We start from the raw sequence: 13,155 nt of genomic DNA, 5'->3' as shown, positions 1-13,155 counted from the left end.
AAGAAGCAGTCAATGAATACACAACTAAACACACAATAAAGTGGAACAATGAGTTAATATTTCTCTCTCTCTCTCTCCCTTCTCTGTTCCCTCCCTCTCTCTCTCCTCCTCTCAAATCAATGGGAAAAAAATTAAAAATAAAATAAAAATATGTATTGAATTTATTACAAATTAATAACATAACCACTATAAGGGTGTGGGAAAAAAAGGAATTAAGATGAGGAATTGGACAGGAATTTAAACTATATACTTTAAGGCTGAAGAGTACAGAGTATTGTGCTTTAATTCAAATAGGTTCTAGGTTAGCACTTCTGAAACTGCTTTATATGTAATCAAGGGTTGAGCAGATAAGTAAATATATTGATAACAGTAAGCACCAGGGTTTTGTTTGTTGTTTGTTGTTTGTTTGTTTTCCTATCAGAGAAAGGAATTACATACAAGAAAGTGGAAGAATAGAATGAATCCTGAGTGGTGGAATGAAATTCGATGTATCAGTACAAGGTCAGGGTTTTCAGTAGATGACAGACAGACAGACAGACAGATGTGGAAGTAAGTAGAGACATGGGTATGTCACAAAGGCATATGCTTCCTAGCTCTGCCCCCTGAAGTGAAGAAACAATGACACCTACTAGCAGTGAGCACCTAGTAGTAAGATTTTTGTTTCCAAAGATTAGCCAACATAAAGGAGCCAGGACTACTTTCAGAGATGGCTAATCGCAACAGTGGGGCAGGGAAGGTACAGAGGGAACTTGGAAGATCGTGTGGTCCCAGCGAGTAACAAAACACTGAGATGAAGACTGGACGTAGTGAGATACAAGCTACATAACTTGATGGGGCTTCACACTCAGGGACGATTTGGATAACAAAATAAAAAGAAAGTTATAATAATGCATTACAATCCACAGAATAAAACAAATATTCAAGAGTCCATATTGATAGAAATAAATAGAGGAAAAGAGAAAGTCCTGTCTTACAGGAGAACTCCAATGAATAAATGTAGAAGAGACGATGGACATAGAAAATCATCAGTTGCAAGCATCACAGTAATACGAGTTTTCAGGAAGCATTAGCAATAGATGCTCCAGTTTGTAGGTAAAGATATGACCAGAAACAGGATATTTACATAGTCTCAAAGTATCTTTCCACAATGTACTTATTAACTACCATGAGAAACGTCATGCCTGACCAGGCAGTAGCGCAGTGGATAGAGCGTCAGACTGGGATGCGGAGGACCCAGGTTCGAGACCCCGAGGTCGCCAGCTTGAGCGCGGGCTCATCTGGCTTGAGCAAAAAGCTCACCAGCTTGAGCCCAAGGTCGCTGGCTCAAGCAAGGGGTTACTCAATCTGCTGAAGGCCCGTGGTCAAGGCACATATGAGAAAGCAATCAATGAACAACTAAGGTGTCGCAACGAAAAACTGATGATTGGTGCTTCTCATCTCTCTCCATTCCTGTCTGTCTGTCCCTATCTATCCCTCTCTCAAGAAACGTCATAACTTCACAGTCAAAAAACCTGGCTGGGAGCTCCTTAACCAAATAGTCAAAATTAATGTCACCAGTGATGAAACTTACCAACAATATGGTGTGCTAAGAAGGGTACCACATCACGAATGTATTGTAGTATCCTTCCCAAAATGCATAGCCTAAATTTAATAATGAGGACACTCGGACAAACCCAAACAGAGGGATAGTCTTCCATTTAACTGACCAGTGTTTTTCAAAAGCATCAAGGATATAAAAGATAAAAGAGAGGGGAAAAAAGACTAAGGAGAGGGCTGCGGAGCGCGGCCGGATGGGTGCTGGTTGGTTTCTTTCTAATCCTGATTGAGCAGGGCGCAGGAGCCAGGGTTTTGCTCCGGCTCCGTATTCCTTTCTGGCTTTCCGCAGGGCAAGAAGCCTCGGCCTACCGCTGTCCAACCTCCAGTGTAGAGCAAAACAAAACAAAAATGTTAGTAGCTAGCTATCTCACCCCTCCCCGGAACTCACGGCTGCTGCCAAGAGTGGGCTCTGTGCAGAGGGTCAAGGGCAAGGTCTTCATGCAGGGAGTGAACCGGGATGGGACCCGAGCAGTGCACTTCCCTGAGCTGTGGGACTTTCATCATGGACTGGGCTTAGTAAAAAATAGACAGACAGATGGATGGATAGACAGACAGACAGATAGATAAACTAAGGAGACATGACAAATAAACGCAGTGTGTAAGCCTGCACTGAACCTGGACCATAAACAGGATATTAGTGGGACAGTTATTGAAAATCAAATAATATTTATCATTAGTTAATGGAAGACTAGCAATGTTAATTCCTGCTTTTATTACCGTACGCTGGTGATGTAATATGTTAACATTTGGGGAAGTTGAGTAAAGAGTGTATAGAAATTCTTTGTAACTATTTTTACCATTTTTTTGTATATCTTACATTAATTCAAAATGAAAAGTTTAAAAATTAAACAAGGATTATTGATCAACTACAATGTATATGGTACTCTCAGTTCTTGAAACTTCTAACTTGCAAATTAGCAATCTTTAACATAATATTAAATAATTAAATTCCCCAGGTCCCCTCCCCCAACCCTAGGCAGCCACTTTTTGTCTGTATGGATTTGCCTGTCCTGAACATTCATAGAAGTAGATAGAATTAGATGACATGTGGTCTTTTGTAACTGGCTTCCTTCTCTTAGCTCAATGTGCTCAAAGTTCATCTATGTTTTAACATATCAGTACTTCATTCTTTTTTAATATCCTGTTGTATGAATATGCCCCATTTTATTTCTCCATTTATCAGTGGATGGATATGTGGGTTGTTGACACTTTTTGGCTATTATGAAAAATGCTGCTATGAACATTTGTGTATAAGTTTTGTGTAGATATGTTTTTATTTCCCTCAAATATGTGAGTAGTGGAACTCCTTAGTCATATTTTTAACTGAGTTTATGTTTTATTTTGAGGAACTGCCATACTGTTTTCCAAAGAGGCTGCACCATTTTACATGCAAAGCCAGTAGTGTATGAGGGTTCCAATTTTTCAACATCCTAATTGGTATGAAATGGTATCTTATGGTATGGAGTTGCGTTTTCCTGTTGAATAATGGTGTTGAACATCTTTCCATGTGTTTCTTAGCAATTTGTATAGCTTCTTGGAGGAAATGTCTATTCAAATATTCTCCCCATATTTAAATCGAGTTATTTTTATTATTGAGTTGTAATAATTCTTATATATAATTTATTTTTTAGTTTTTAGCAAGAGAGAAAGGTGGTGGGGGACAGATAGGGACAAACAGGGAGAGAGATGAGAAGCATCAATTCTTTGTTCCGGCACCTTAGCTGTTCATTGATTGCTTTCTCATATGTGCCTTGACCAGGGGGCTACAGCCGAGCCAGTGATCCCTTGCTCAAGCCAGCGACCTTGGGCTCAAGCCAGCAACCATGGGGTCATGTCTGTGATCCTATACTCAAGCTGTGACCCCATGCTCAAGCTGGTGTGCCTGTGTTCAAGCCGACGACCTCGGGGTTTCAAACCTGGGTCCTCTGCATCCCAGACCAATGCTCTATCTACTGCGCCACTGCCTGGTGAGGCCTTATGTATTCTTGACACAAATCTCTTATCATATATATGATTTGCAAAATTCGTCTTCCATTCTTGTGGTTGTCTTTCACTTTGTTATCTTTTGACATGCCAAAGTTTAATTTTGATGATGTCTTGTTTATATTTTCTTTCATTGTTTTTGTTTTCGGTGTTATATCTCCAAAACCATTAAACCAAATCCCAGGACACAATGATTTACACCTGTTTTCTTCTAGTTCTTTTCTAGCTTCAGCAATCACATTTATGTCTTTGATCAGTTGTGAGTTATTTTTTATAGACAGTGTGAGGTAAGGGCTAAATTCATTGTTTCGCATCTGGGTATCCAGATGTCTGCCTGAATGGTATTTTGAAATGAATTGTGTTGAAATTACTCTCAAGAAGAGTAGGGAACGGGTCCTAGAAAAAAACCAGGAGCAACACTATTAGTTAAAAAATAGCAGAAAAATGCTGTTATGTCGAAGTGTTTGGGAAGTGAGCAAGTAGAAAAGAGAAAATTCAGGAGAGTGTGGTGCCAGAGGCTGAAAAGAAAGAAAAGGTTTCAAAGAGGAGGGAGAAATCCTTTAATGAATGTCAAAATTCTTGAAGCGTTCAAGCAAAATGAGAACTGTGACTATTTGCTGAATTTACTAACCGGGAGGTCACTGTAGAAAGAGCAGTGTTGGTAGAAAAGAGTCAAGTGGGAAGGAGATGGGGAAGTAGAGATGGCAACAATAGACAAATCTATGAAGTAGTTTGACTCTGATGGATATTATGACAGCCTGAGGCAGTGCAATAATATTGCATCTACTATGTGCCAAGAACTTTCATGAGTATTCCATCACTTATTCTCATCAACCACTCTACTATGTCAAGACTCACTGTGTCTAGAGCACTTTCCTGTTTTATAACAATCAGAATGGAAACTCTGATTCTCAGTGACCCACTATCATCTCTCAAAGTCTTAGAAAACTTTTTTTTTCATGATTTATTCTAGAACTTTGCCATGATCAGTTTCAAGATTATTGGTCTATATTTTCCAGAATTTAACTTTCCCCTTCTATATTTACTTGACTTTTGGGTTTGTTTGTTTTTTGGCACCAAATTTTTTCATGATTCTTTAGCCAGGACTGACACTCCATGATTAAGTGGATTCGAGTGGATGGTTTGAGAAATACACAAGCCCTAATACCCAATGTCTTTCTTTGTTTCTCACCATCTGTAAATTCACATCTCCTACTACCCACCAGCTCCAAAATACACGCATAACTCTCTCAGCACCTCCTCAACTTCTCCCTTCTGACATTCAACATAGCTTTACATGAAATTGAAACCAAAAGAAACCGGGGAAATTGTGTTACTCAGTACTCTTTAATACTCATATTCCCATTTCCTGGAGGCTCATGGCCTGATTTTTAAGTGGGGCCAACTCTGATTATTTTTAGGCACATGGGGCCCAGGCTGATTTTCCGAACTTGTTTTCAGCACAATGGACCATTCTCATTCCACACACACAAAAACCCCATCCTGCTTTCTTCACCTGCTCAGAGATGCAGCCACCATCCCCATCTCCCTAAAAGCTTTCTGCCGCCCACTAAAAATATCCAATGTTGACAGATGCAAGCTATCAATACAGAGACTCAGATCCCAGGGTGAGAACTGGCCAGAGGCAAAGTCTTGATAAACAGCTCAAATTGGCTCTTACTCCACAGGTGATGCCTAGTTTATCTGGGTAATTGTAAAGGGCATTTTACAGCAAATCAATTAAATGAAAATCTTTTAAACCCTTTTTACATGGGGGAGGCAGGGGAGGGCAGAAAGGGCCAACCTTTGTAAGCTAACAGGTGATTTTAATTGGAACCAGCAGTGTTGTACCATGTTTTTGACCCATTCGGTAAAGGCAGAAAAAAAATCAATAAATTTCCATCAGCATTTGCCCTCCTGGAGTCTTATAAGTAGAATGGAGACACGAACCCCACTTAATGGCTTCATCAAGCACCTCACTGATTCTCTAACAGAATTAAATAGGTTGCAGGTCTCTCACCGTTGTCCTCAAAATGCCCCAGTGTGCCCGGTGCTGCTAGGTGTCCGCTGGGCACCATCCTCCTTGTTGTAAGCCCTTCTTCAGTCCCAGTCATGACAAAACTCCTGAAGCATCCTATGTTATAGATGTGAACTCACGCACTGATCCTCTATTAAAAACAAAACACAAGCCCGACCAGGCGGTGGCGCAATGGGTAGAGCGTCGAACTGGGATGCGGAAGGACTAGGTTCAAGACCCCGGGGTTGCCAGCTTGAGCGCAGACTCATCTGCTTTGAGCAAAGCTCATCAGCTTGCACCCAAAGTTGCTGGCTTGAGCAAGGGGTTACTTGGTCTGCTGAAGGCCCATAGTCAAGGCACATATAAGAAAGCAGTCAATGAACAGCTAAGGTGTCACAATGAAAAACTGATGATTGATGCTTCTCATCTCTCTCCGTTTCTGTCTGTCTGTCCCTGTCTATCCCTCTCTCTGACCCTCTCTCTGTCTCTGTAAAATAAATAAATAAATAAATAAATAAATAAATAAATAAAAAATATATAAGCAAAGGCACTCTTGTATGAAAATGCATAACAAGAAAACAAAAACAAAAAAATAAAAAACAAAACACAAGAGCTCCAAGTTCCCTCCTGGAAATAGGCCCCACAAAAAATCCACAGGACCTAACAGGCAGGCAACTTGACTTCAACTGCATATTAGCTGTGCAACCTTGGGTAAGTTACTTAACCTCTCTTATCTGCCATTTTTTTCATCTTTATAAGGGGACATAATGATACCAACCCACTAACTCATTGAGTTGTTGCAAAATTAAAGGTAGTTGTATATCAATATGGTTAAAAGTCCACACAAAGGTTTGAACAGCATCAAAAATTAAAACGGCCATCCAAACATAAGATGCACTCACTCACTCATAATAAGAGCAATGCAGCCTGGCCCTGGCCAGTTGGCTCAGTGGTAGAGCGTCGGCCTGGTGTGCAGGAGTCCCAGGTTTGATTACTGGCCAGGGCTCACAGGAGAAGCACCCACCTGCTTCTCCACCCCTCCCCCTCTCCTTCCTCTCTGTCTCTCTCTTCCCCTACTGCAGCCAAGGCTTCATTGGAGCAAAGTTGGCCTGGGTGCTGAGGATGGCTCTATGGCCTCTGCCTCAGGCGCTAGAATGGCTCTGGTTGCAACAGAGCAACACCCCAGATGGGCAGAGCATCGCCCCCTGGTGGGCATGCTGGGTGGATCCCGGTCGGGTGCATGCGGGAGTCTGTCTGACTGCCTCCCCGTTTCCAACTTCAGAAAATAAACACACACACACACACACACAGAGCAATGCAGCCTGACCAGGCAGTGGCACAATGGCTAGAGCATCAGCCTGGGACCTGAGGACACAGGTTTGAAACCCTGAGGTAACTAGCTTGAGTGCGGGCTCAGCAGCTTGAGTGTGAGGTTGCCAGCTTGAGCAATAGACATGGGACATGACCCCATGGTAGCTGGCTTGAGCCCAAGGTCGCTGGCTTGAATGAGGGGTCACTGGCTTGGCTGGAGCCCCCCCCTCCCCCGTCAAGGCACATATGAGAAAACATTCAATCAATGCACAGCTAACGTGCCACAACTATGAGTTGATACTTCTCATCTCTCTCTAAAAAAGAAAAAGAAAAAGGAAAAAAAGCAATGCAAAACAAAACTCTACTGAGATGCTACTTTTCATTTGTCAGACTGATCAGACTGCAGAAATCCCAAAATTCGCGACAGTAGTCTCTCAACAAAGTAGTGAGGAATAGAAACTCATTCATTGTTGTTGAGGATTCAGAAAGGCAATGCCCTATTAGAAGAGGATTTGTAAATATCCAGAAAAATATATGCATGTACTCTTTTTTTTTTTTTTTTTGTATTTTTCCTAAGTTAGAAGCAGGGAGGAAGTCAGACAGACTCCCACATGTGCCGAACCAGTATCCACACAGCATGCCCACTAGGGGGCGATGCTCTGCCCATCTGGGGCTTTGCTCCAGCAGGTGTCATCAAACTATTTATAAAAACTGCTCACAGCCTTACCAGGCGGTGGTGCAGTGGATAGAGCATTGGACTGGAATGCGGAGGACCCAGGTTCGAGACCCCAAGGTCGCCAGCTTGAGTGCAGGCTCATCTGGTTTGAGCAAAGCTCACCAGCTTGGACCCAAAGTCGCTGGCTTGAGCAAGAGGTTACTCAGTCTGCTGAAGGCCCACGGTCAAGGCACATGTGAGAAAGCAATCAATGAACAACTAAGGTGTCGTAACAAGAAACTGATGATTGATGCTTCTCATCTCTCTCCATTCCTGTCTGTCTGTCCCTATCTATCCCTCTTTCTGTCTCTGTAAAAAAAACAACAACAACAAAAACAAAAACCCTGTCCACTTTTGCAGTGCTGATCAACCTGGTCCCTACTGCCCACTAGTGGGCATTTCAGATTTCATGGTGGGTGGTAGCAGAGCAACCAAACGGCACACGATTGGCCCACCATGAAAGCTGGAATGCCCACTAGTGGGCAGTAGAGACCAGGTAGACCAGCACTGCAAAAGTGGGCAGTTTTTATAAAAAGATTGATGACCCCTGCGCCATTGCAACCAGAGCTGTTCTAGTGCCTGAGGTGGAGGCCATGGAGCCATCCTCAGTGCCCAGGACAACTTTGCTCCCATGAAGCCTTGGCTGTGGGAGAGGAAGAGAGAAATAGAGAGAAAGGAGAAGGGGGTGGGGGAGAAGCAGATGGTCATTTCTCCTGTGTGCCCTGACTGGGAATCAAACCTGGGACTTCCACATGCCGGGCCGATGCTCTACCACTGAGTGAGCTGGCCAGGGCCTCATGCATTTACTCTTTGACCCAGAAATCTCACTACTAACAATCCTTCCCCATCCCAAAGGTGCATGAGCCAACATTCAAAATGACCTATATACAACTAGAAAGCCCGGCGGTCATACGAAATGACCACTGTTCTAGATATTTTAAATTGTAATTAAAATGATTTGTGCAAAGATGTCTGCTAATTCAAACTGAATTACCCAGGGCAGGCGGCGAGGATGCCCCTTTGCTCAGTGCCCCATGGGGTTTCCCCCTTCTACTTGCTTAATTGCTTAGAGTGCAATGAAGGAAACCACTGGCGGTACATTTCTTATTTATTTATTTATTTATTTATTTATTTATTTATTTTTACAGAGACAGAGAATCAGAGAGAGGGATAGATAGGGACAGACAGACAGGAACAGAGAGAGATGAGAAGCATCAATCATCAGTTTTTTGTTGCGACACCTTAGTTGTTCATTGATTGCTTTCTTATATGTGCCTTGACCACGGGTCTTCAACAGACCGAGTAACCCCTTGCTTGAGCCAGCAACCTTGGGTCCAAGCTGGTGAGCTTTTGCTCAAACCAGATGAGCCCGCGCTCAAGTTGGTGAACTTTGGGTCTCGAACCTGGATCCTTCCGCATCCCAGTCCAACGCTCTGTCCACTGTGCCACCGCCTGGTCAGGCTGCGGTACATTTCTTAAGAGCCACTGCTAGCTCAATAAATAAAGGTGATTTAAATAATAAAATGTTAATTCACATGTCAAAGATCTCTTTGTACACAACATTTCTTGTGTAGATCTTTCCATCAGCGTTTCGGTCAGCATTACTCTGTCATTTTTTTGCATTTCTCTCCTGCCTTTGTTCAAGGGACTCATTTTGTCGAGACAGGCTTTTTTGTCTTGCATCTGAGGCAAGCCTTGTTTCTCTATGCTCATCAGTCTCATTTTGCCAAGAAAGACGCATTTGCTCTGCGACTGAAGTAAGTCTTGTCTTTCTCTGCTCAGTGGTTTCTTTTTGTCGAGAAAGCCATTTTTGTGCAGCTCTAGCTCCTTTTCTCTCCTCTTCAGTGCTGTATTTTCTAGGAGGCACTCTTAAAAGAAATTATGTTAAGACGTAGTTTTTATGTAAAACAGATGATTGCATGCTCAATTTGCGTTCAGCCTTAAATTGTTTCAAAAGCAGATGATTGCCAATGCAAACAAATGTTCACCTTCCCCCTGACCCGTTCAATTTGCGTTCAGCCGTGGCAACTTCACACCATTGGCTAGTACAGTTACACAAACAACCAATAAGCTATCGGCGACAAACAGACACTTAAGCCACATATAATAAAGAAGTTCATCTTTGCAGCATTATTTGTAATTACAAATGATTGGAAACAGCTCAAATGTCTACCAGTGACTGGTTGCGTAGTGTGGTCCCTGCATGCAGGGGAACTATTTTATTTATTATAGAATAATGCTATAAGTAATAATTAATTATAATACTGTTGTCAAGAACTAAGATTTTCAATGCATGGAAAAAATTATAAACATTTTTTTAAAAGATTTTATTTACTAACACTTTATTTATTTAATCTTAGAGAGAGGAGAGAAGTGGGGGAGCAGGAAGCATCAACTCGTATTTGCTTCCCGTATGTGCTTTGACCAGGCAAGCCCAGGTTTTGAACTGGCAACCTCTATATTCCAGGTTGATACTTTATCCACTGAGCCAACACAGGTTAGGCTAAATAATAAATTTTTAAAAGCTAAAGTTAAGATCTTGGCAAATAGAGATTATGCAATAAATTCTAATTTCTTCCTTTTCCTTCTTCTTTTTTTAGGGGTAGGGGGCAGAGATCCTCCACCTGAGGGACCAAGCAGTTCAGAATATACTGAGAGTCTTCCCTTTGCTAGGGGTTCCCTTATTCTAAATATTCTTTACAAGCAAGGCTGCCTGGGGGGGGGGGTGATCTATTAGGAGATTAGTCATAAAATCAAAACAAGTGCTGCCCAATTATACCTGGGCAAAGTCCTTTGAGCAGGGCAGCTGGGGCTGTTTTATTTACCTAGTGCAGCGTAACAAACCACCACAAAACTGAGTGGCTTAAAACAACCACAACATATTATTTCTTACAATGCTATGGATTGGCTGGAAATTATTCCGTTGGGTTCTCCTGGACTTCCACATGACAACATTCAGCTGGTGGATAAACTGGGGGCAGGCTCATCTGGGAAAGCCGGGGAGACTGGACCTCCCTCTCCACGGGGTCTTTTATCCTCAAGGAGGCTAAACCCGGCTCCTTCACAGGGTGATGATGGCAAGTGGGTGCGAGTGGAGCTGAAAGACCTATCTTGGCAGCTTACATCACTTCTGCTACGTTCTGTTGGTCAAAGAACATCACCAGGAGATCCCAGATGCCAGGGTTGAGAGAACAGACTCCACCACCTAATGGTGAAAGGCCACAAATAATTTGCATCTCTTTTGTATTCAAAGTCCATTCTCTGGTCACAGTTATTTGCAGCTCCTTTCACCAGGAAATGGAGTCCCTGTCTCTACTCCTTGATTCTGGATGGTAGAGTGCCGGGGAATACCTGGGCTGCAATGTCTGGGCCCCTTCCCTCTTCGCACACTCTCTTTGCCACGTGAAGAGTGTGGCCCCTAGACTCTAGGGGGAGGCCAGACCACATGAGAAGGAAGCCACTGCAGGCTCCCTGCAGAGCTCAGGCCCCCGTCAATGTGCCACCTGAATGCAGCTGCATGAGTGGGCCCAGATGAAGAGCTGTCCAACCAACTTGCAGGATCATGAGAAGTAACAAATTGACGTTTTAAGACACTATATTTTGAGGTTGTTTGTTACACAGCAATAGGTAACTGCTATAGGGAATGTCTGCAGCAGCAGTTGTGCAATGTCATAAGCATGGCTGCTCTGAGTCTGGTGTCCAGATCTCTGGGCTCTAGGTTTGAGGCAGCAGTCTACCTCTGACTCAACAGCTATGGCAGGGAGATGAGGGGCCAAGTCTCCTAGCACAGACAGGGTGTGACCTAGGAGCCACCCAAGTTAATATTATACGTCCCATCACCTCCATGCTGTGTCCCAAGGAGTTTGCTATCTCTGCTTTTAATCTTCAAACCCAAGCCCAGGTAGGATACCTCTCCTTCCTGCTTCCCTTAACACAGCTGAGAAACTCTGAAACAAACAAACATTGCCAAAACCTCAAATGGTGCCAAAGATACTAAAGTAAGAAAAAACAAGAAGTATATAGAAATCTAAATGACAAGATTTCTGAAGTGTGCTGGCTAGACAAGCTGACAGAGGTATGAATGCTATCAGCCCTTACCTCTTATATGTGGAGAATAAGTTTGTACCTGCTGCAGATCTGACAGCATATAAATAACTCGACCATGCAATACACACACATATTGAAAGTGGTCTGTTTTGGGGACTATTTAGAAATTCCACTAGGAAAAGTCTTATTTGAGGAGATAGCACTGCACAGTGTTTAATATTATAAGTCAGACAGACTAGTCTCTTCATTTCTAAAATGGAATAAAACATAGTACCTAACTCTTAAGATTATGGTATGGATTAAATGCAAAAAAAAAAAAATGTATAGTATTTAGCATAGTTGGCAAACAGTAAGTGCTCAATAAATGTTTATTGTTAATAATAAACTGAGAACAACTTTGAGCACAGAGACACAACTCATTTATCTTTTTCCCTCAGAATCTGTCACATTGTCTAGCATATTTTGGGGGTTCATTAAGTGTGGACTGAATAAGTTGCTATATCCAGGGGTCAGGGAGCACGAGGACACCAGCAATAATGTCCTTTGCCCAAGGTCACCATGCCACACTGCCACTTCCAAGCAGAGTTTATAAGTCTCTACGGCGTGGGTTTCCCTTTAAGTTTTTTTTTTTTTCCAAGTGTTTGGATTGTACCTGACTGAGCATAAGTCTTGGGGAGAAAGATACAATCAAAGTTCCAAGTCTGACTCCTATTTGAGCCAGCGATGAGTGTCTGTCTCCCCTTTTCCCTGGGCCTGTGACAATCTCAACAAATAGGCTTTTAAATTAAGTAGTGATTTGGAATGTAAGTGAGTGCATTTAAGATGATAAGAGACGGAGAGATCCTAATGGCTGAAATATTTGTCATATCACAAGTAAACGGAGTGTTTCAGGGAGTCACTAATAGAACTAATTTTTTCCAAATCCTCCTCTGCTCTGTGCAAGGAGATGAGGTCAGCGCGGGTTGAGCCGGCCCGCGGTGAGCAGTGATGGAGGGCTGGAGAGAATACTGATGGATGGCTGAGGTGTCTGGACGGTTTTCCTGGGGAAACCAGAGCCCAATTGCTCGAATTAAGCTGTGGCTGGCCGACAACCAGAGGCAGGTTGCTGTAAATGCAAAGGTAAGGAAACGACAGTGTGCAGCCCAGACAGCTTTTCCCCAGATAGTAGAGAGGTGCGACGATTTGGGCTCATCCAGGTGCTGCAGGTGTCTGGAGAGAGGTTGGAAATAATCGAAGGCAACTCACTCCGCCCCACTCCCACCCCATTTTTGAATCCCCTCTGCAACAAATTCAGACGATGGTAGTCAGGCCTCTTCTGGACTGCTCCCAGAGCTGGAGATCTCAGTCGGCATTTTCAAACAGCATGCCCAGGAGAACCCGGAGGCATCCTGCACTGTGGCCGGCCATCCTGACATTCTGACTGTGTTAGCAGTGAACTAAAAGGGAGATGTCCCTGGTCAGTTGGGTGTGATGCTTGGTGGTATGA

This window comes from Saccopteryx leptura, chromosome 2, assembly GCF_036850995.1.
Source record: "Saccopteryx leptura isolate mSacLep1 chromosome 2, mSacLep1_pri_phased_curated, whole genome shotgun sequence".
NCBI classification, from domain to species: domain Eukaryota; kingdom Metazoa; phylum Chordata; class Mammalia; order Chiroptera; family Emballonuridae; genus Saccopteryx; species Saccopteryx leptura.
The sequence above is the reverse complement of the archived record's forward strand: the minus strand, read 5'-3'. Positions refer to the sequence as shown.